The following is a 19,626-nucleotide window of genomic DNA, read 5'->3' on the forward strand; positions in this document are numbered from 1 at the left end:
CATTTTGCTTGTTTGTCGGATTTTGGGATGGACTCTTTGGCTTTGCTTTTCTTCTCCTCATTGGATTTTTCATGTTAAAAGTTGCAGAAGCCAGATGACAAGCTCATTTTGGTTCAACTTCAGCAACTGTGCATTGCATTGCCATGTAATGTAATGTAATGCAATGCTATCTATCTAGCTCTCCCTCTATACTTCCTTTTGGATAAACAGACATATTAGGCAAGCATTTTGGAGCTTTCACCTAAATAACTACAGGTGGTGAGATAAGCTGCACAATATAATTGACCTTTCAGTATATTGTTGCACACACACCATCTATTTAGCAAATGCCCTTGTTATCAACAGCAGCCTTTTAAACTCACCTGAGCTAACAGGTATGTGAGCTGGTTACTCTGCTGCGCTTAAAATTTCTTTTTTGGTTTGCTACAATGCCTTTTCTGAAACGTTGTCTCCCTCTGCTGGAACACTGACTTCTTTCATTTAATGCCTGCAGACTATAAAAGAGAAACCAACCCAAAAAGTTTGGTTGATTAGTCTGTGGCATTCTTTTAAACTGTTGCTTATGGCGGTCTCTGTGAGCTTCTCAGTGACATTCAGCCATCCAGGTATCCCGCCTGCAGTAGACGGAATGTGGCAATGGAACGCTGGCTGCGCATGTCATAATAGGCTCTGAGCCTTTATATACCTGCGCACAGCAGCAGCCACCTTCAGTCTGCTGCTGGATAGCCAGCAGCAGCAGCAGCAGGAGAGGTAATTAATCAGCAACCCTCCTGCTAAGGGTAGACAGCTGCTCGTTCCACCCCCCCCCCGCCTTAATTGGTTCTCCTCCCTTCCAACGGTGTTGAGGCGGGTGGGAACAGCCGGGGGTTGAGGGTACTGTGCTAAAAGAGGTGGAGTTATGCAGATCTAAAACGCGTGGATTGCAGCAGCAGCAAGCCGAAAAGTGCAGGCATGTGAGGGATCTAGAGGTTGACAGCATGTCTTCTTAACGGGAGTCCAGGTGGCCATCTCCACAAATGGACTTTTCAGAATCCTTGGGTGGCACCGTAGTCGGAAACCAATTCTGGTTATCGCTTCTCGGCCTTTTGGCTAAGATCAAGTGTAGTATCTGTTCTTATCAGTTTAATATCTGATACGTCCCCTATCTGGGGACCATATATTAAATGGATTTTTAGAACAGGGAGATGGAAAAAGAGCTTGCTCTGTCCACTCCACGCATTGACCTGGTATTGCAGTATCTCCAGGACCGGTGCACCCCTTCTTTAATGCAGTTTCTAAAATCAGAAAGAATTGAATTCAATGCTTTTTGTTCATTTTGCTTGTTTGTCGGATTTTGGGATGGACTCTTTGGCTTTGCTTTTCTTCTCCTCATTGGATTTTTCATGTTAAAAGTTGCAGAAGCCAGATGACAAGCTCATTTTGGTTCAACTTCAGCAACTGTGCATTGCATTGCCATGTAATGTAATGTAATGCAATGCTATCTATCTAGCTCTCCCTCTATACTTCCTTTTGGATAAACAGACATATTAGGCAAGCATTTTGGAGCTTTCACCTAAATAACTACAGGTGGTGAGATAAGCTGCACAATATAATTGACCTTTCAGTATATTGTTGCACACACACCATCTATTTAGCAAATGCCCTTGTTATCAACAGCAGCCTTTTAAACTCACCTGAGCTAACAGGTATGTGAGCTGGTTACTCTGCTGCGCTTAAAATTTCTTTTTTGGTTTGCTACAATGCCTTTTCTGAAACGTTGTCTCCCTCTGCTGGAACACTGACTTCTTTCATTTAATGCCTGCAGACTATAAAAGAGAAACCAACCCAAAAAGTTTGGTTGATTAGTCTGTGGCATTCTTTTAAACTGTTGCTTATGGCGGTCTCTGTGAGCTTCTCAGTGACATTCAGCCATCCAGGTATCCCGCCTGCAGTAGACGGAATGTGGCAATGGAACGCTGGCTGCGCGTGTCATAATAGGCTCTGAGCCTTTATATACCTGCGCACAGCAGCAGCCACCTTCAGTCTGCTGCTGGACAGCCAGCAGCAGCAGCAGCAGGAGAGGTAATTAATCAGCAACCCTCCTGCAAAGGGTAGACAGCTGCTCGTTCCACCCCCCCCCCGCCTTAATTGGTTCTCCTCCCTTCCAACGGTGTTGAGGCGGGTGGGAACAGCCGGGGGTTGAGGGTACTGTGCTAAAAGAGGTGGAGTTATGCAGATCTAAAACGCGTGGATTGCAGCAGCAGCAAGCCGAAAAGTGCAGGCATGTGAGGGATCTAGAGGTTGACAGCATGTCTTCTTAACGGGAGTCCAGGTGGCCATCTCCACAAATGGACTTTTCAGAATCCTTGGGTGGCACCGTAGTCGGAAACCAATTCTGGTTATCGCTTCTCGGCCTTTTGGCTACGACCAAGTGTTGTTGCTGGAAGACTCCAAAGCCTATCGCATCCTCGGCCTTGAGGCATCGGCAGTTCTACTGTCTTAAGCCTCCTGCTGCTATAGGGGGTGTGCGTGCTGAAGAGAACCAAGAAGGCGATCGACTTACCTGAATATGGCGATGGCGACATCGGCTACTCTCCGTTCTGCTGGAGCTGGCGACTTGAAGATCAAGAACTCTTTCAAGATTGAAGTTGAAGAGCGAGCCCGTGACAAGTTCTCCCTGTCTTTCTTCGTGAGGAAGGTCCTGCTTGAGATCCTGCAGGTGAAAAGGGAGAACATTCTGGCACTTCAAGATGCTCCTGGACGCTTTGTGCTTACCCTGACCTCTGAAGTGGCATCTCAGAATTTTTACCATCAGATCAAGCTGAGACTTCAGGAGGAAGATCTTAAAGGACTGTGTTTTGTGACCCTCTGCCTGGCAGAAGAGAAGTCTGTGGTGGTTCATATGAGCAATCCGCATGTCTCTGAAAAGGATGTGGCTGCGTTTCTGCATAACTATTGCTCTGAGGTCCACTTTTCTCACAAAATCATGAACTCTGAGAGGTTGTGGACCGGAAAATACAAGTTCATCGTGAAGCTGAGAGAAGGTTTGGGAATTGGTGGACTCATTCATCCGCCTCAGAGCTTCCTGATTGGCAGAGAGAGAGGAAGACTCTTCTATCCAGGGATGCCTATCTTCTGCAGAAAATGTATGGACTTTGGGCATTCCTTTGAGAGCTGCAAGGAGGAGAACGCTCTTTGCAAGAAGTGCTATCAAAAAGGACATGTCACTCTGAACTGCCCAAATCAGATGATCTGTAATATCTGCCGTATCCCTGGGCACTCTTTTCGGGATTGTCCGTTGAGAAAAAAGACCTTCAGCTATGCAGATGCAGCTCGGGGGGGAGCCCCTCCGAAGCGGTCCAGTCCTGAAGAACAAACAGACAAATCCAAGGACCCTCCCGGGAACCCTTCTGGGGATCCGCCCAAGGACACTGCTGGGGACCCGCCTGGGGATAGCATTGTTCTCAAGGATTGGTCGGAGAGTCCAGATGGTCATGTGGTGGAGGAGAATCCAGCTGAGTCTGAAGTGGAGATGGGAGAGGAGTCTTCTAAGGAGGCTGGTGGTGAGGAGGAGGAGGAGGAGATTGACATTGACGTGGAGGTTTTGAGGAAAAGGAAAAAGGAGAAGTCGAGTTTGTTTAAGGGAGAGAGCGCCAGCAAAAGACCTGCTGGGCGTTTGAAAATAGTCCTCCCTAATTACTCACCTAAACCGATCATCTCAGTTCCTAAACCTGTAAACCCATCTGATCCAGTGAACATCGAGGAATTCTCAGACACGGACGTTTCTGCGGGTCCCTCTACCCCGGTCGGATTCATGTCAGATACGGACTCAAGCTCTGTTTAAATGATTTATGGCTACACTCAAAATTGCCTCACTAAATGTGAGGAGTTTAAAGGGCTCTGTCAAGAGAGCTGCTTTATTTTCTTACCTGATGACTTTAGATGCTGATATTTTTTTACTTCAAGAATGCGGCATTGACCATGACCCTAACTATAACAAACTAAGGGAAGATTGGGCGAACGGACCTTCCATCTGGTCCAGTGAAAATGGATCGCGTGCTACTGGTGTTGGTGTCCTGTTTAAAAACAAAGACTTTAAGGTTACCTCGTTCACTGAAGTTGAACCTGGACGTGCACTAGTTGTTAATGTGAGTTACTGTGGATCCGAGTTCAAGCTGATTAATGTTTATGCATCTCCGATTAAAGAGGAAAGATCCAGTTTATTAGATATCATCAAACTCTTTATACCTGGTCCTACACCAACTGTGGTTGGCGGTGACTTCAATTGTATCCGGTCTGATGAAAATAGGACATCAGGTACTAGAAGGAAAGACAAAACTGAGATGCAGTTAAAAAATCTAATCGACGATACTTGCCTGAATGATGTCTGGAGAGTAAAGAATACCTCTGAACCAGGATACACTTGGGAGAACAATCTTCTAAAATCAAGAATTGACTTTGTTCTGACATCACAGAGTTTTAAAGTGAATAAAGTGGATCTAACAGGTAACATCTTTTCTGACCACAAAACGTTAATTACTCACTTGGAATTGCCCAGTCTAGAGAAAGGGCGAGGTGTCTGGAAGTTGAACACTCTGCTGCTGGAAGATGAAAGTATAAAAGAGGAATTTTTGAAATTTTATAAAAAACTACAGGGGAAAAAACGTTATTACAAAAGAATTCTAGAATGGTGGGAGTATGTGAAGTCTCAAATTAGACATTTTTTTCTCTTAGCTGGCAAAAGGAAGGCCAGACAGAATCAGAAATGGTTTAAAGACCTGAATACAAAACTGCAAACAGGTTACAAACTCAGAAATGCAGGGATAGATATGGAGGATGTTATTTTACAAGTCAAAGAAGACATTAAAAAAGCAATTGAACAGAAAGGCAAAGAAATAATTTTCAACGCCAAGGTAGAACATATGGAAAAAAATGAAACATGTTCCAGGTTCTTTTTCAAAAAATCTTTAGAACGCAAAGAATTAATTAAAGAACTTGATGGTGAAACAACTAAAGATGGACTGTTGGACAAAGCGCAAACTTTTTATCAAAATCTTTTTAGCGAAAAGAAAATTGACGCTGATTTTTTACCTGATGCTCTTAATTCATTGCAGAATCACCTTGAAAAGCAAGATCAAGAGTTGTTGATTGAAGATATCTGTGAAGAAGAACTGCTAAGTGCAATCAAAAGCTTTTCTAGAGGAAAAACACCGGGTACTGACGGACTACAAATTGAATTTTATCTTACTTTTTGGGAGATTTTAAAAGACGACCTGTTTGAGATTTTTAAAGCTGTCTTTTTATGTGACAAATTGCCTGAATCTTGGAGAAGTGGTGTGGTCACCCTGCTTTTTAAAAAAGGAGATAAGACTAATCTAGAGAACTGGAGACCAATCACGTTACTCAACGTAGATTATAAAATTATGGCAAAAATCATGGTGAACAGAATGAAGAAGGTGATAGAGAAGGTCGTGCATCCTGATCAGGTATGTGGTGTGCCTGGTCGTACAATTGCAGAAAACTTGAATATTATACGGGACGCAATTTGGTATCAGCAAGAGAGGAAGCAAAAGCTAGCTCTTCTGTCCCTTGATTTCCAGAAAGCGTACGACAGAGTCTCTCATAAGTACCTGTATTCTGTGTTAAAGAAAATGAAATTCCCGGATGTTTTTATTAAGCACATTGCACTTTTATATGATGGAAGTTTTAGCAGGATTTTAATTAATGGTTTTTTATCTTCAGAAGTTTTTCTAAAGTCGGGCGTCAAACAAGGATGCCCACTTTCGCCTCTGCTCTTTATCTGCGCAATCGAGCCTCTACTGGCAATGTTGAGGAAAGATAAGATGGTGAAAGGTGTACCCATACCAGGTGGAAATGGACTAAGTACTAAGTCACTGGGGTACATGGATGACATCACGATCCTGTGCGACTCAGAACAATCGCTGAGAAGAGCAGTAAGAACTACTGATTTTTTCTGTTTAGCATCTGCCTTCAAACTGAACTTGGAGAAGAGCGAATGTCTTGGATTCGGTGATTGGTCAGATGCGCAGATTCCTCAACTTAAAATAAGAAGTGATAAGATCAAAATTTTAGGTGTTGTGTTTACAAAAAAGAATGATGGAGAAGAAAGTTGGCAGTTGGTGAAGGAGAAAATGCAAAAGAAGATAAGTTTATGGAAACTCAGAAAATTATCAATGGAAGGTAAAAACTTGATCATTAAGTCTTTGTTGTTGCCGATAATGTTGTTTTTAAGTATGGTGTACCCCCCGAATGAGAACACAATAAAGTTTCTCCAGAGACAAATTTTTCTTTTTCTGTGGGGATCAAAAATGGAGAAGGTTCGAAGAGAGACAATGTACAAGCAGCATAAATATGGTGGAAAGAATATCCCAAATATCAAAAAAATTTTGTACCTAAAGTTCTTTAGTTTTTGCTTCAAAATGACCAATCTAAGAACTCATTGGTCTTTCTACTTAAGATATGCAGCTGGAGATATCTTTAGGAAAAGAAAGTGGATAACATTGCCCCCAAATTCTCCTGTCCTAATTACACCGCCAAAACAATATGTCTTACTAGAAAAAACAATTAGACTTTATAACTTACCTGAAGTAGATGTGGAGATGCTGTCAAATTCAAGAAGACTGGCTCTAGAGACAAAGAGAAAAGAAACGATGACAGCAGTGGCAAACTTTACATACACTAAAAGTGGAAGAATTTGGAGAATGACTTATGCACCTTATCTAACAAATGAATATAAAGACTTGGCATGGGCAATAGTGCAAGAATGTGTTCCTGTTAGATTTTTTCAACACAGAAGGGGATTGTGCAATACTGCAAGATGCCCTAGAACAGGCTGTGTTAGAGAGGAAACAGTTTTACACACCTTTTGGAACTGTTTTTATGCCCAAAATGTCTGGAAAGAAGTTGGAAGTCTCTTAAAGTTTGTTACTGGTCTTAAGTTTTTAAATCACGAAGTAGTTTTATATGGAAATTTTACATGTCAATCAAAAGAAAAAGAAAGAGTCATTTGGATAATGATAAATGGAATAAAGAATGCGCTATGGAAAGTCCGAAACATATTGCTTTTTAAAAGAGATTTTATAAGTGAAAGTGAATGCATAAAATTAGCACTAAGTGAAATATATATTTATTACCTGTTAGATCTGAAGAGAATTGGGAAAAAAAGAGCCAAGAGTCTATGGAACTTTCATCTGTGGAACCTTGTAGCATGAACAGATTATAAGGCAAGAGAAATATTAGAAGAGAAATAACAACTGAAATATAAGAACAAAATGAAAAAGAAAAAAATCTGTTCTTATCAGTTTAATATCTGATACGTCCCCTATCTGGGGACCATATATTAAATGGATTTTTAGAACAGGGAGATGGAAAAAGAGCTTGCTCTGTCCACTCCACGCATTGACCTGGTATTGCAGTATCTCCAGGACCGGTGCACCCCTTCTTTAATGCAGTTTCTAAAATCAGAAAGAATTGAATTCAATGTTTTTTGTTCATTTTGCTTGTTTGTCGGATTTGGGGATGGACTCTTTGGCTTTGCTTTTCTTCTCCTCATTGGATTTTTCATGTTCAAAGTTGCAGAAGCCAGATTACAAGCTCATTTTGGTTCAACTTCAGCAACTGTGCATTGCATTGCCATGTAATGTGATGCAATGCTATCTTTCTAGCTCTCCCTTTTTACTTCCTTTTGGATAAACAGACATATTAGGCAAGCATTTTGGAGCTTTCACCTAAATAACTACAGGTGGTGAGATAAGCTGCACAATATAATTGACCTTTCAGTATATTGTTGCACACACACCATCTATTTAGCAAATGCCCTTGTTATCAACAGCAGCCTTTTAAACTCACCTGAGCTAACAGGTATGTGCGCTGGTTACTCTGCTGCGCTTAAAATTTCTTTTTTGGTTTGCTACAATGCCTTTTCTGAAACGTTGTCTCCTTCTGCTGGAACACTGACTTCTTTCATTTAATGCCTGCAGACTATAAAAGAGAACCCAACCCAAAAAGTTTGGTTGATTAGTCTGTGGCATTCTGTTAAACTGTTGCTTATGGCGGTCTCTGTGAGCTTCTCAGCGACATTCAGCCAGCCAGGTATCCTGCCTGCAGTAGATGGAATGTGGCAATGGAACGCTGGCTGCGCGTGTCATAATAGGCTCTGAGCCTTTATATACCTGTGCACAGCAGCAGCCACCTTCAGTCTGCTGCTGGACAGCCAGCAGCAGCAGCAGCAGGAGAGGTATGTAATCAGGAGCCCTCCTGCTAAGGGTAGACAGCTGCTCGTTCCACCCCACCCCCCGCCTTAATTGGTTCTCCTCCCTTCCAACGGTGTTGAGGCGGGTGGGAACAGCAGGGGGTGAAGGTGCTGTGTTTAAAGAGGTGGAGTTATGCAGATCTAAAACGCGTGGATTGCAGCAGCAGCAAGCCGAAAAGTGCAGGCATGTAAGGGATCTAGAGGTTGACAACATGTCTTCTTAACGGGAGTCCAGGAGCTCATCTCCACAAATGGACTTTTCAGGATCCTTGGGTGGCTCCGTAGTTTGAAACCAATTCTGGTTATCGCTTCTCGGCCTTTTGGCTAAGATCAAGTGTAGTATCTGTTCTTATCAGTTTAATATCTGATACGTCCCCTATCTGGGGACCATATATTAAATGGATTTTTAGAACAGGGAGATGGAAAAAGAGCTTGCTCTGTCCACTCCACGCATTGACCTGGTATTGCAGTATCTCCAGGACCGGTGCACCCCTTCTTTAATGCAGTTTCTAAAATCAGAAAGAATTGAATTCAATGTTTTTTGTTCATTTTGCTTGTTTGTCGGATTTGGGGATGGACTCTTTGGCTTTGCTTTTCTTCTCCTCATTGGATTTTTCATGTTCAAAGTTGCAGAAGCCAGATTACAAGCTCATTTTGGTTCAACTTCAGCAACTGTGCATTGCATTGCCATGTAATGTGATGCAATGCTATCTTTCTAGCTCTCCCTTTTTACTTCCTTTTGGATAAACAGACATATTAGGCAAGCATTTTGGAGCTTTCACCTAAATAACTACAGGTGGTGAGATAAGCTGCACAATATAATTGACCTTTCAGTATATTGTTGCACACACACCATCTATTTAGCAAATGCCCTTGTTATCAACAGCAGCCTTTTAAACTCACCTGAGCTAACAGGTATGTGCGCTGGTTACTCTGCTGCGCTTAAAATTTCTTTTTTGGTTTGCTACAATGCCTTTTCTGAAACGTTGTCTCCTTCTGCTGGAACACTGACTTCTTTCATTTAATGCCTGCAGACTATAAAAGAGAACCCAACCCAAAAAGTTTGGTTGATTAGTCTGTGGCATTCTGTTAAACTGTTGCTTATGGCGGTCTCTGTGAGCTTCTCAGCGACATTCAGCCAGCCAGGTATCCTGCCTGCAGTAGATGGAATGTGGCAATGGAACGCTGGCTGCGCGTGTCATAATAGGCTCTGAGCCTTTATATACCTGTGCACAGCAGCAGCCACCTTCAGTCTGCTGCTGGACAGCCAGCAGCAGCAGCAGCAGGAGAGGTATGTAATCAGGAGCCCTCCTGCTAAGGGTAGACAGCTGCTCGTTCCACCCCACCCCCCGCCTTAATTGGTTCTCCTCCCTTCCAACGGTGTTGAGGCGGGTGGGAACAGCAGGGGGTGAAGGTGCTGTGTTTAAAGAGGTGGAGTTATGCAGATCTAAAACGCGTGGATTGCAGCAGCAGCAAGTCGAAAAGTGCAGGCATGTAAGGGATCTAGAGGTTGACAACATGTCTTCTTAACGGGAGTCCAGGAGCTCATCTCCACAAATGGACTTTTCAGGATCCTTGGGTGGCTCCGTAGTTTGAAACCAATTCTGGTTATCGCTTCTCGGCCTTTTGGCTAAGATCAAGTGTAGTATCTGTTCTTATCAGTTTAATATCTGATACGTCCCCTATCTGGGGACCATATATTAAATGGATTTTTAGAACAGGGAGATGGAAAAAGAGCTTGCTCTGTCCACTCCACGCATTGACCTGGTATTGCAGTATCTCCAGGACCGGTGCACCCCTTCTTTAATGCAGTTTCTAAAATCAGAAAGAATTGAATTCAATGTTTTTTGTTCATTTTGCTTGTTTGTCGGATTTGGGGATGGACTCTTTGGCTTTGCTTTTCTTCTCCTCATTGGATTTTTCATGTTCAAAGTTGCAGAAGCCAGATTACAAGCTCATTTTGGTTCAACTTCAGCAACTGTGCATTGCATTGCCATGTAATGTGATGCAATGCTATCTTTCTAGCTCTCCCTTTTTACTTCCTTTTGGATAAACAGACATATTAGGCAAGCATTTTGGAGCTTTCACCTAAATAACTACAGGTGGTGAGATAAGCTGCACAATATAATTGACCTTTCAGTATATTGTTGCACACACACCATCTATTTAGCAAATGCCCTTGTTATCAACAGCAGCCTTTTAAACTCACCTGAGCTAACAGGTATGTGCGCTGGTTACTCTGCTGCGCTTAAAATTTCTTTTTTGGTTTGCTACAATGCCTTTTCTGAAACGTTGTCTCCTTCTGCTGGAACACTGACTTCTTTCATTTAATGCCTGCAGACTATAAAAGAGAACCCAACCCAAAAAGTTTGGTTGATTAGTCTGTGGCATTCTGTTAAACTGTTGCTTATGGCGGTCTCTGTGAGCTTCTCAGCGACATTCAGCCAGCCAGGTATCCTGCCTGCAGTAGATGGAATGTGGCAATGGAACGCTGGCTGCGCGTGTCATAATAGGCTCTGAGCCTTTATATACCTGTGCACAGCAGCAGCCACCTTCAGTCTGCTGCTGGACAGCCAGCAGCAGCAGCAGCAGGAGAGGTATGTAATCAGGAGCCCTCCTGCTAAGGGTAGACAGCTGCTCGTTCCACCCCACCCCCCGCCTTAATTGGTTCTCCTCCCTTCCAACGGTGTTGAGGCGGGTGGGAACAGCAGGGGGTGAAGGTGCTGTGTTTAAAGAGGTGGAGTTATGCAGATCTAAAACGCGTGGATTGCAGCAGCAGCAAGCCGAAAAGTGCAGGCATGTAAGGGATCTAGAGGTTGACAACATGTCTTCTTAACGGGAGTCCAGGAGCTCATCTCCACAAATGGACTTTTCAGGATCCTTGGGTGGCTCCGTAGTTTGAAACCAATTCTGGTTATCGCTTCTCGGCCTTTTGGCTAAGATCAAGTGTAGTATCTGTTCTTATCAGTTTAATATCTGATACGTCCCCTATCTGGGGACCATATATTAAATGGATTTTTAGAACAGGGAGATGGAAAAAGAGCTTGCTCTGTCCACTCCACGCATTGACCTGGTATTGCAGTATCTCCAGGACCGGTGCACCCCTTCTTTAATGCAGTTTCTAAAATCAGAAAGAATTGAATTCAATGTTTTTTGTTCATTTTGCTTGTTTGTCGGATTTGGGGATGGACTCTTTGGCTTTGCTTTTCTTCTCCTCATTGGATTTTTCATGTTCAAAGTTGCAGAAGCCAGATTACAAGCTCATTTTGGTTCAACTTCAGCAACTGTGCATTGCATTGCCATGTAATGTGATGCAATGCTATCTTTCTAGCTCTCCCTTTTTACTTCCTTTTGGATAAACAGACATATTAGGCAAGCATTTTGGAGCTTTCACCTAAATAACTACAGGTGGTGAGATAAGCTGCACAATATAATTGACCTTTCAGTATATTGTTGCACACACACCATCTATTTAGCAAATGCCCTTGTTATCAACAGCAGCCTTTTAAACTCACCTGAGCTAACAGGTATGTGCGCTGGTTACTCTGCTGCGCTTAAAATTTCTTTTTTGGTTTGCTACAATGCCTTTTCTGAAACGTTGTCTCCTTCTGCTGGAACACTGACTTCTTTCATTTAATGCCTGCAGACTATAAAAGAGAACCCAACCCAAAAAGTTTGGTTGATTAGTCTGTGGCATTCTGTTAAACTGTTGCTTATGGCGGTCTCTGTGAGCTTCTCAGCGACATTCAGCCAGCCAGGTATCCTGCCTGCAGTAGATGGAATGTGGCAATGGAACGCTGGCTGCGCGTGTCATAATAGGCTCTGAGCCTTTATATACCTGTGCACAGCAGCAGCCACCTTCAGTCTGCTGCTGGACAGCCAGCAGCAGCAGCAGCAGGAGAGGTATGTAATCAGGAGCCCTCCTGCTAAGGGTAGACAGCTGCTCGTTCCACCCCACCCCCCGCCTTAATTGGTTCTCCTCCCTTCCAACGGTGTTGAGGCGGGTGGGAACAGCAGGGGGTGAAGGTGCTGTGTTTAAAGAGGTGGAGTTATGCAGATCTAAAACGCGTGGATTGCAGCAGCAGCAAGCCGAAAAGTGCAGGCATGTAAGGGATCTAGAGGTTGACAACATGTCTTCTTAACGGGAGTCCAGGAGCTCATCTCCACAAATGGACTTTTCAGGATCCTTGGGTGGCTCCGTAGTTTGAAACCAATTCTGGTTATCGCTTCTCGGCCTTTTGGCTAAGATCAAGTGTAGTATCTGTTCTTATCAGTTTAATATCTGATACGTCCCCTATCTGGGGACCATATATTAAATGGATTTTTAGAACAGGGAGATGGAAAAAGAGCTTGCTCTGTCCACTCCACGCATTGACCTGGTATTGCAGTATCTCCAGGACCGGTGCACCCCTTCTTTAATGCAGTTTCTAAAATCAGAAAGAATTGAATTCAATGTTTTTTGTTCATTTTGCTTGTTTGTCGGATTTGGGGATGGACTCTTTGGCTTTGCTTTTCTTCTCCTCATTGGATTTTTCATGTTCAAAGTTGCAGAAGCCAGATTACAAGCTCATTTTGGTTCAACTTCAGCAACTGTGCATTGCATTGCCATGTAATGTGATGCAATGCTATCTTTCTAGCTCTCCCTTTTTACTTCCTTTTGGATAAACAGACATATTAGGCAAGCATTTTAGAGCTTTCACCTAAATAACTACAGGTGGTGAGATAAGCTGCACAATATAATTGACCTTTCAGTATATTGTTGCACACACACCATCTATTTAGCAAATGCCCTTGTTATCAACAGCAGCCTTTTAAACTCACCTGAGCTAACAGGTATGTGCGCTGGTTACTCTGCTGCGCTTAAAATTTCTTTTTTGGTTTGCTACAATGCCTTTTCTGAAACGTTGTCTCCTTCTGCTGGAACACTGACTTCTTTCATTTAATGCCTGCAGACTATAAAAGAGAACCCAACCCAAAAAGTTTGGTTGATTAGTCTGTGGCATTCTGTTAAACTGTTGCTTATGGCGGTCTCTGTGAGCTTCTCAGCGACATTCAGCCAGCCAGGTATCCTGCCTGCAGTAGATGGAATGTGGCAATGGAACGCTGGCTGCGCGTGTCATAATAGGCTCTGAGCCTTTATATACCTGTGCACAGCAGCAGCCACCTTCAGTCTGCTGCTGGACAGCCAGCAGCAGCAGCAGCAGGAGAGGTATGTAATCAGGAGCCCTCCTGCTAAGGGTAGACAGCTGCTCGTTCCACCCCACCCCCCGCCTTAATTGGTTCTCCTCCCTTCCAACGGTGTTGAGGCGGGTGGGAACAGCAGGGGGTGAAGGTGCTGTGTTTAAAGAGGTGGAGTTATGCAGATCTAAAACGCGTGGATTGCAGCAGCAGCAAGCCGAAAAGTGCAGGCATGTAAGGGATCTAGAGGTTGACAACATGTCTTCTTAACGGGAGTCCAGGAGCTCATCTCCACAAATGGACTTTTCAGGATCCTTGGGTGGCTCCGTAGTTTGAAACCAATTCTGGTTATCGCTTCTCGGCCTTTTGGCTAAGATCAAGTGTAGTATCTGTTCTTATCAGTTTAATATCTGATACGTCCCCTATCTGGGGACCATATATTAAATGGATTTTTAGAACAGGGAGATGGAAAAAGAGCTTGCTCTGTCCACTCCACGCATTGACCTGGTATTGCAGTATCTCCAGGACCGGTGCACCCCTTCTTTAATGCAGTTTCTAAAATCAGAAAGAATTGAATTCAATGTTTTTTGTTCATTTTGCTTGTTTGTCGGATTTGGGGATGGACTCTTTGGCTTTGCTTTTCTTCTCCTCATTGGATTTTTCATGTTCAAAGTTGCAGAAGCCAGATTACAAGCTCATTTTGGTTCAACTTCAGCAACTGTGCATTGCATTGCCATGTAATGTGATGCAATGCTATCTTTCTAGCTCTCCCTTTTTACTTCCTTTTGGATAAACAGACATATTATTCAAGCATTTTGGAGCTTTCACCTAAATAACTACAGGTGGTGAGATAAGCTGCACAATATAATTGACCTTTCAGTATATTGTTGCACACACACCATCTATTTAGCAAATGCCCTTGTTATCAACAGCAGCCTTTTAAACTCACCTGAGCTAACAGGTATGTGCGCTGGTTACTCTGCTGCGCTTAAAATTTCTTTTTTGGTTTGCTACAATGCCTTTTCTGAAACGTTGTCTCCTTCTGCTGGAACACTGACTTCTTTCATTTAATGCCTGCAGACTATAAAAGAGAACCCAACCCAAAAAGTTTGGTTGATTAGTCTGTGGCATTCTGTTAAACTGTTGCTTATGGCGGTCTCTGTGAGCTTCTCAGCGACATTCAGCCAGCCAGGTATCCTGCCTGCAGTAGATGGAATGTGGCAATGGAACGCTGGCTGCGCATGTCATAATAGGCTCTGAGCCTTTATATACCTGTGCACAGCAGCAGCCACCTTCAGTCTGCTGCTGGACAGCCAGCAGCAGCAGCAGCAGGAGAGGTATGTAATCAGGAGCCCTCCTGCTAAGGGTAGACAGCTGCTCGTTCCACCCCACCCCCCGCCTTAATTGGTTCTCCTCCCTTCCAACGGTGTTGAGGCGGGTGGGAACAGCAGGGGGTGAAGGTGCTGTGTTTAAAGAGGTGGAGTTATGCAGATCTAAAACGCGTGGATTGCAGCAGCAGCAAGCCGAAAAGTGCAGGCATGTAAGGGATCTAGAGGTTGACAACATGTCTTCTTAACGGGAGTCCAGGAGCTCATCTCCAGAAATGGACTTTTCAGGATCCTTGGGTGGCTCCGTAGTTTGAAACCAATTCTGGTTATCGCTTCTCGGCCTTTTGGCTAAGATCAAGTGTAGTATCTGTTCTTATCAGTTTAATATCTGATACGTCCCCTATCTGGGGACCATATATTAAATGGATTTTTAGAACAGGGAGATGGAAAAAGAGCTTGCTCTGTCCACTCCACGCATTGACCTGGTATTGCAGTATCTCCAGGACCGGTGCACCCCTTCTTTAATGCAGTTTCTAAAATCAGAAAGAATTGAATTCAATGTTTTTTGTTCATTTTGCTTGTTTGTCGGATTTGGGGATGGACTCTTTGGCTTTGCTTTTCTTCTCCTCATTGGATTTTTCATGTTCAAAGTTGCAGAAGCCAGATTACAAGCTCATTTTGGTTCAACTTCAGCAACTGTGCATTGCATTGCCATGTAATGTGATGCAATGCTATCTTTCTAGCTCTCCCTTTTTACTTCCTTTTGGATAAACAGACATATTAGGCAAGCATTTTGGAGCTTTCACCTAAATAACTACAGGTGGTGAGATAAGCTGCACAATATAATTGACCTTTCAGTATATTGTTGCACACACACCATCTATTTAGCAAATGCCCTTGTTATCAACAGCAGCCTTTTAAACTCACCTGAGCTAACAGGTATGTGCGCTGGTTACTCTGCTGCGCTTAAAATTTCTTTTTTGGTTTGCTACAATGCCTTTTCTGAAACGTTGTCTCCTTCTGCTGGAACACTGACTTCTTTCATTTAATGCCTGCAGACTATAAAAGAGAACCCAACCCAAAAAGTTTGGTTGATTAGTCTGTGGCATTCTGTTAAACTGTTGCTTATGGCGGTCTCTGTGAGCTTCTCAGCGACATTCAGCCAGCCAGGTATCCTGCCTGCAGTAGATGGAATGTGGCAATGGAACGCTGGCTGCGCGTGTCATAATAGGCTCTGAGCCTTTATATACCTGTGCACAGCAGCAGCCACCTTCAGTCTGCTGCTGGACAGCCAGCAGCAGCAGCAGCAGGAGAGGTATGTAATCAGGAGCCCTCCTGCTAAGGGTAGACAGCTGCTCGTTCCACCCCACCCCCCGCCTTAATTGGTTCTCCTCCCTTCCAACGGTGTTGAGGCGGGTGGGAACAGCAGGGGGTGAAGGTGCTGTGTTTAAAGAGGTGGAGTTATGCAGATCTAAAACGCGTGGATTGCAGCAGCAGCAAGCCGAAAAGTGCAGGCATGTAAGGGATCTAGAGGTTGACAACATGTCTTCTTAACGGGAGTCCAGGAGCTCATCTCCACAAATGGACTTTTCAGGATCCTTGGGTGGCTCCGTAGTTTGAAACCAATTCTGGTTATCGCTTCTCGGCCTTTTGGCTAAGATCAAGTGTAGTATCTGTTCTTATCAGTTTAATATCTGATACGTCCCCTATCTGGGGACCATATATTAAATGGATTTTTAGAACAGGGAGATGGAAAAAGAGCTTGCTCTGTCCACTCCACGCATTGACCTGGTATTGCAGTATCTCCAGGACCGGTGCACCCCTTCTTTAATGCAGTTTCTAAAATCAGAAAGAATTGAATTCAATGTTTTTTGTTCATTTTGCTTGTTTGTCGGATTTGGGGATGGACTCTTTGGCTTTGCTTTTCTTCTCCTCATTGGATTTTTCATGTTCAAAGTTGCAGAAGCCAGATTACAAGCTCATTTTGGTTCAACTTCAGCAACTGTGCATTGCATTGCCATGTAATGTGATGCAATGCTATCTTTCTAGCTCTCCCTTTTTACTTCCTTTTGGATAAACAGACATATTAGGCAAGCATTTTGGAGCTTTCACCTAAATAACTACAGGTGGTGAGATAAGCTGCACAATATAATTGACCTTTCAGTATATTGTTGCACACACACCATCTATTTAGCAAATGCCCTTGTTATCAACAGCAGCCTTTTAAACTCACCTGAGCTAACAGGTATGTGCGCTGGTTACTCTGCTGCGCTTAAAATTTCTTTTTTGGTTTGCTACAATGCCTTTTCTGAAACGTTGTCTCCTTCTGCTGGAACACTGACTTCTTTCATTTAATGCCTGCAGACTATAAAAGAGAACCCAACCCAAAAAGTTTGGTTGATTAGTCTGTGGCATTCTGTTAAACTGTTGCTTATGGCGGTCTCTGTGAGCTTCTCAGCGACATTCAGCCAGCCAGGTATCCTGCCTGCAGTAGATGGAATGTGGCAATGGAACGCTGGCTGCGCATGTCATAATAGGCTCTGAGCCTTTATATACCTGTGCACAGCAGCAGCCACCTTCAGTCTGCTGCTGGACAGCCAGCAGCAGCAGCAGCAGGAGAGGTATGTAATCAGGAGCCCTCCTGCTAAGGGTAGACAGCTGCTCGTTCCACCCCACCCCCCGCCTTAATTGGTTCTCCTCCCTTCCAACGGTGTTGAGGCGGGTGGGAACAGCAGGGGGTGAAGGTGCTGTGTTTAAAGAGGTGGAGTTATGCAGATCTAAAACGCGTGGATTGCAGCAGCAGCAAGCCGAAAAGTGCAGGCATGTAAGGGATCTAGAGGTTGACAACATGTCTTCTTAACGGGAGTCCAGGAGCTCATCTCCACAAATGGACTTTTCAGGATCCTTGGGTGGCTCCGTAGTTTGAAACCAATTCTGGTTATCGCTTCTCGGCCTTTTGGCTAAGATCAAGTGTAGTATCTGTTCTTATCAGTTTAATATCTGATACGTCCCCTATCTGGGGACCATATATTAAATGGATTTTTAGAACAGGGAGATGGAAAAAGAGCTTGCTCTGTCCACTCCACGCATTGACCTGGTATTGCAGTATCTCCAGGACCGGTGCACCCCTTCTTTAATGCAGTTTCTAAAATCAGAAAGAATTGAATTCAATGTTTTTTGTTCATTTTGCTTGTTTGTCGGATTTGGGGATGGACTCTTTGGCTTTGCTTTTCTTCTCCTCATTGGATTTTTCATGTTCAAAGTTGCAGAAGCCAGATTACAAGCTCATTTTGGTTCAACCTCCGCAACTGTGCATTGCATTGCCATGTAATGTGATGCAATGCTATCTTTCTAGCTCTCCCTTTTTACTTCCTTTTGGATAAACAGACATATTAGGCAAGCATTTTGGAGCTTTCACCTAAATAACTACAGGTGGTGAGATAAGCTGCACAATATAATTGACCTTTCAGTATATTGTTGCACACACACCATCTATTTAGCAAATGCCCTTGTTATCAACAGCAGCCTTTTAAACTCACCTGAGCTAACAGGTATGTGCGCTGGTTACTCTGCTGCGCTTAAAATTTCTTTTTTGGTTTGCTACAATGCCTTTTCTGAAACGTTGTCTCCTTCTGCTGGAACACTGACTTCTTTCATTTAATGCCTGCAGACTATAAAAGAGAACCCAACCCAAAAAGTTTGGTTGATTAGTCTGTGGCATTCTGTTAAACTGTTGCTTATGGCGGTCTCTGTGAGCTTCTCAGCGACATTCAGCCAGCCAGGTATCCTGCCTGCAGTAGATGGAATGTGGCAATGGAACGCTGGCTGCGCGTGTCATAATAGGCTCTGAGCCTTTATATACCTGTGCACAGCAGCAGCCACCTTCAGTCTGCTGCTGGACAGCCAGCAGCAGCAGCAGCAGGAGAGGTATGTAATCAGGAGCCCTCCTGCTAAGGGTAGACAGCTGCTCGTTCCACCCCACCCCCCGCCTTAATTGGTTCTCCTCCCTTCCAACGGTGTTGAGGCGGGTGGGAACAGCAGGGGGTGAAGGTGCTGTGTTTAAAGAGGTGGAGTTATGCAGATCTAAAACGCGTGGATTGCAGCAGCAGCAAGCCGAAAAGTGCAGGCATGTAAGGGATCTAGAGGTTGACAACATGTCTTCTTAACGGGAGTCCAGGAGCTCATCTCCACAAATGGACTTTTCAGGATCCTTGGGTGGCTCCGTAGTTTGAAACCAATTCTGGTTATCGCTTCTCGGCCTTTTGGCTAAGATCAAGTGTAGTATCTGTTCTTATCAGTTTAATATCTGATACGTCCCCTATCTGGGGACCATATATTAAATGGATTTTTAGAACAGGGAGATGGAAAAAGAGCTTGCTCTGTCCACTCCACGCATTGACCTGGTATTGCAGTATCTCCAGGACCGGTGCACCCCTTCTTTAATGCAGTTTCTAAAATCAGAAAGAATTGAATTCAATGTTTTTTGTTCATTTTGCTTGTTTGTCGGATTTGGGGATGGACTCTTTGGCTTTGCTTTTCTTCTCCTCATTGGATTTTTCATGTTCAAAGTTGCAGAAGCCAGATTACAAGCTCATTTTGGTTCAACTTCAGCAACTGTGCATTGCATTGCCATGTAATGTGATGCAATGCTATCTTTCTAGCTCTCCCTTTTTACTTCCTTTTGGATAAACAGACATATTAGGCAAGCATTTTGGAGCTTTCACCTAAATAACTACAGGTGGTGAGATAAGCTGCACAATATAATTGACCTTTCAGTATATTGTTGCACACACACCATCTATTTAGCAAATGCCCTTGTTATCAACAGCAGCCTTTTAAACTCACCTGAGCTAACAGGTATGTGCGCTG

The 19,626-nt window shown here is 43.7% G+C and overlaps 11 non-coding genes across 11 annotated transcripts; all 11 read left to right on the forward strand.

Moving 5' to 3' along the window:
• The first annotated feature begins 1,069 nt into the window (after window positions 1–1,069).
• LOC141217060 (U2 spliceosomal RNA) lies at window positions 1,070–1,260 on the forward strand. Its single transcript, XR_012285936.1, has one exon. It is a non-coding gene; the product is annotated as a U2 spliceosomal RNA (small nuclear RNA).
• Window positions 1,261–7,258: 5,998 nt separating this feature from the next.
• LOC141216817 (U2 spliceosomal RNA) lies at window positions 7,259–7,440 on the forward strand. The gene has a single exon (XR_012285815.1). It is a non-coding gene; the product is annotated as a U2 spliceosomal RNA (small nuclear RNA).
• Window positions 7,441–8,555: 1,115 nt separating this feature from the next.
• LOC141217061 (U2 spliceosomal RNA) lies at window positions 8,556–8,746 on the forward strand. Its single transcript, XR_012285937.1, has one exon. It is a non-coding gene; the product is annotated as a U2 spliceosomal RNA (small nuclear RNA).
• A 1,115-nt stretch (window positions 8,747–9,861) lies between these two features.
• On the forward strand, window positions 9,862–10,052 carry LOC141217062 (U2 spliceosomal RNA). The gene has a single exon (XR_012285938.1). It is a non-coding gene; the product is annotated as a U2 spliceosomal RNA (small nuclear RNA).
• A 1,115-nt stretch (window positions 10,053–11,167) lies between these two features.
• Window positions 11,168–11,358, forward strand: LOC141217063 (U2 spliceosomal RNA). The gene has a single exon (XR_012285939.1). It is a non-coding gene; the product is annotated as a U2 spliceosomal RNA (small nuclear RNA).
• A 1,115-nt stretch (window positions 11,359–12,473) lies between these two features.
• LOC141217064 (U2 spliceosomal RNA) lies at window positions 12,474–12,664 on the forward strand. Its single transcript, XR_012285940.1, has one exon. It is a non-coding gene; the product is annotated as a U2 spliceosomal RNA (small nuclear RNA).
• Window positions 12,665–13,779: 1,115 nt separating this feature from the next.
• On the forward strand, window positions 13,780–13,970 carry LOC141217067 (U2 spliceosomal RNA). The gene has a single exon (XR_012285942.1). It is a non-coding gene; the product is annotated as a U2 spliceosomal RNA (small nuclear RNA).
• Window positions 13,971–15,085: 1,115 nt separating this feature from the next.
• Window positions 15,086–15,276, forward strand: LOC141217068 (U2 spliceosomal RNA). The gene has a single exon (XR_012285943.1). It is a non-coding gene; the product is annotated as a U2 spliceosomal RNA (small nuclear RNA).
• Window positions 15,277–16,391: 1,115 nt separating this feature from the next.
• On the forward strand, window positions 16,392–16,582 carry LOC141217069 (U2 spliceosomal RNA). The gene has a single exon (XR_012285944.1). It is a non-coding gene; the product is annotated as a U2 spliceosomal RNA (small nuclear RNA).
• A 1,115-nt stretch (window positions 16,583–17,697) lies between these two features.
• On the forward strand, window positions 17,698–17,888 carry LOC141217070 (U2 spliceosomal RNA). The gene has a single exon (XR_012285945.1). It is a non-coding gene; the product is annotated as a U2 spliceosomal RNA (small nuclear RNA).
• Window positions 17,889–19,003: 1,115 nt separating this feature from the next.
• On the forward strand, window positions 19,004–19,194 carry LOC141217071 (U2 spliceosomal RNA). Its single transcript, XR_012285946.1, has one exon. It is a non-coding gene; the product is annotated as a U2 spliceosomal RNA (small nuclear RNA).
• Window positions 19,195–19,626: the final 432 nt, after the last annotated feature.

This window comes from Phyllobates terribilis, unplaced genomic scaffold (genome assembly GCF_046119375.1).
Source record: "Phyllobates terribilis strain yellow unplaced genomic scaffold, ASM4611937v1 Scaffold_236__1_contigs__length_3049075, whole genome shotgun sequence".
Taxonomy (NCBI): Eukaryota; Metazoa; Chordata; class Amphibia; order Anura; family Dendrobatidae; genus Phyllobates; species Phyllobates terribilis.